Source organism: Somniosus microcephalus, chromosome 13, assembly GCF_052327205.1.
Source record: "Somniosus microcephalus isolate GS21.2 chromosome 13, FLI_Smic_1.0, whole genome shotgun sequence".
NCBI classification, from domain to species: Eukaryota; Metazoa; Chordata; class Chondrichthyes; order Squaliformes; family Somniosidae; genus Somniosus; species Somniosus microcephalus.
In genome coordinates, this window is record NC_140999.1 from 7,917,276 (window position 1) to 7,920,248 (window position 2,973).

Genomic DNA, 2,973 nt, shown 5'->3' on the forward strand with positions numbered 1-2,973 from the left:
ATCCCCTTTTAGCCCTCACAAGTGCGGGCTTCCCGAAGGCTCCAAAACCCGCCAGCTCAGCTCAGCGAGTACTGGGTCTGCGGGGGTCAGGGGGGGTGCAAAACTGTGGTGTGAAGGTAAGTGATGGGTGCAAGAATGTAGAGGTGAGTATCTGAGGTAAGTGCAAAGTGTCAGTAAAAGTGCACTTACCTTTGTTTCTTCCTGCAGGCTTCAGTTGGTTTGCATGCGGAGAGTCTCGGACCTCAGCATTGGGAATGTCAGATGGCCGTTGCATTCTCCGACGCAACAACCATCTCATTTCTGTGAAAGAAAGAAGTTTGACGAGGTCTTGAATACATCAAACTACAGAGAATGTCACTGACAGCTTCACAGAGCTGTCAAACGATGACAATTCATCTGTCAAAAGCTTTTGACAGATGAAACGTCATACTTGATGTTCTCTGTAACCGGCTTTCCCTTAATTGGCCTGCTAAGCCCGCCGAGCGGGCTCAACAAGGTCAATCAAGGGAAAATAGTGTGGGTTGGCCACAAATCGATGGAGGCGGGACATTGACCCGACAAGCAGCAGTCCCGCCCCCAACGCGCCCCCATTAACAAAATCGCCCCCGATGTCTCACGGACTCATTGGTTCAGGCCTCTGGATTACTAGTCCAGTAACATAGCAGTCGGCAACTCATCGGTCTAGGGGTATGATTCTCGCTTTGGGATTTTCACAGCTGAGATGCGAGAGGTCCCGGGTTCAAATTCCGCACGAGTCCCGCTAGATTTATGGGGTGGATAGCTCGTTGTCGGCCGGCACGGACAAGATGGGCCAAATGGCCTCCTTCTGTGCTGTAAATTTCTATGATAACCACGATGCTACCATTCCCATAGGGCGCTGCCTTGAGGGAGTTGCCACCTTTTGGATGAGACGTTAAAAAGCGAGCCCCACTCATAGTGACCCCACCCTCAACCTTGTGCCTGACTATTTTTCTGTTGTTATGTGGAAGTCTGGAGTAACCGACCAGGAACGGAATTGGAACATACACATCCTTTTTGGCCAATTTGGAACTATAAACTCCTCTGTAGCTCAGCAGCAGAGGGCGGCTTGTACAAGTGGAAAGGGATCATTCTAAATGAGTACATACTGGAGAGATACTTGTATGTATAATAATTAACATAATTGAAAATCCTTGGTCGCTTATAATTGATATCTCCTCCCATGGTTTCGTGGATAAAACAACTGCTGGATGTTGTAATACACAGAAGGTGTGTAAAATTAAAGGAAAACATTATCTTGATAAAGCAGCATTATGAAGCGTCGACAATTTAGCCAAATCATTTTTCTTTTTTTTGTAATGGCACACACAGAGGAGAATGCATGCCCAATGTTGCTTGAAGACATATTTACCCCCTGATTTCTGGTTCCTTAATGAGTGCGTCCGCACGCCTCAAAGCTTAACAGTTCAATTCAGTTTGGGCAGATTTCTGGGTCTGTCATCGCCCATCGATCAGGACTGTGGTCCTGCTAGAATGATTGGAATTTCGATCTGCTTTGTTAGCAGGCATGTGCAAGAATATGATTCACAGTGCGCTGCTGCACTGACCCCCCCTCACATCACTGATCCTGTCAGTTGTAAGGTATTGGGGTCGAGGTCCATTATAGTACCGAGCGACGGAGATCCCGGATTCAGTCCCTGTTCTGCAATGACTCAGCTAATAAAACAAAAACCAAAGACTTGCATTTATATAGCACCTTTCGCCAACTCAGGATGTGCTTTACAGCCAATGAAGTACTTTTTGAATTGTAATATAGGAATTGTGGCAACCAATTTGCGCACAGCAAGCTCCCACAAACAGCAATAAGATAGTGACCAGATCATCTGTTTTTAGATGTTGATTGAGGGATAAATATTGATTGGCCTCAGGACACTGGGGAGAACTCCCCCTGCTCTTCTTTGAAATAGTGCCATGAGATATTTTACATCCACCTGAGAGAGCAGACGGGGCCTTGGTTTAACATCTTATCCTAAAGACGGCAACTGTGACAGTGCAGCACTCCCTCAGCACTGCACCGGAGTGTCGGGCTAGATTTTGTGCGCGATCTGAGTTGACCTCAGCATCCCTGGACTAGGCAGGGGAAAAATCGGCTCCCGACTGCAGTTCGGTGATGCCAGCTGGGGAGTTTGCAACGTGAATGTTGGGATGAGAACAGGATCCGGCTGGGTTGCGATGCCCCACGCAGTGGAATAGCCTCCCGGCACTCACCGTCTCGCCACACTTGTGCGGCGAGGCCACTTCGGTGAGGCGGCCGTGGCTGTAGAAGCCGCACCCCCAGCAACAGTCAACGATTTCAGGAGAGAGGAAAATTTTGGGGGAAAAGGATCGCCTATTTTAACGGTTTTAGCGGGTCATCCGGAATGGGTGCCGGAATGGGTCCGGGCTGAATCCTCTCTCCTTCCTGATGGGAAAGCCTCCAGTGTCCCACCAGCTGTCTCTCCGCAACGGCACATCTTGGGCTAGAAGCTAATTGTCACTCATAACAGCCACAGTTCAACAAGTGGCTGGTTAACCTCTCAACAATGTTTGGGAGAAAGGTTCACATCATCACTTACAACCAGCAGTGTAGGTACATGTAGAAAATTTTATTTTACACACCATTTGAAGCATTCACCCTCAATATTTATTAGAATTCAGCAGGTGTTTATTCTCTTTATATATATATATAATATCATGCATGTTGGAACATGAAGTCCAACCAATCTCTATGATTGCAAAATAAATATATTCTCGTTCACCTATCCTCAATGCACACTAAGATGAGACCGTCATCTAATAAAATAAAGACTTGCATTTCTAGAGCGCCTTTCAGAACCTCAGGACATCCCAACGCACATTACAACCAATAAAGTACTTTTTGAAGTGTGGTCACTGTTGTAATGTAATGTAGGAAAACACAGCAGCCAATTTGTGCACAGCAAGCTCCCACAAACA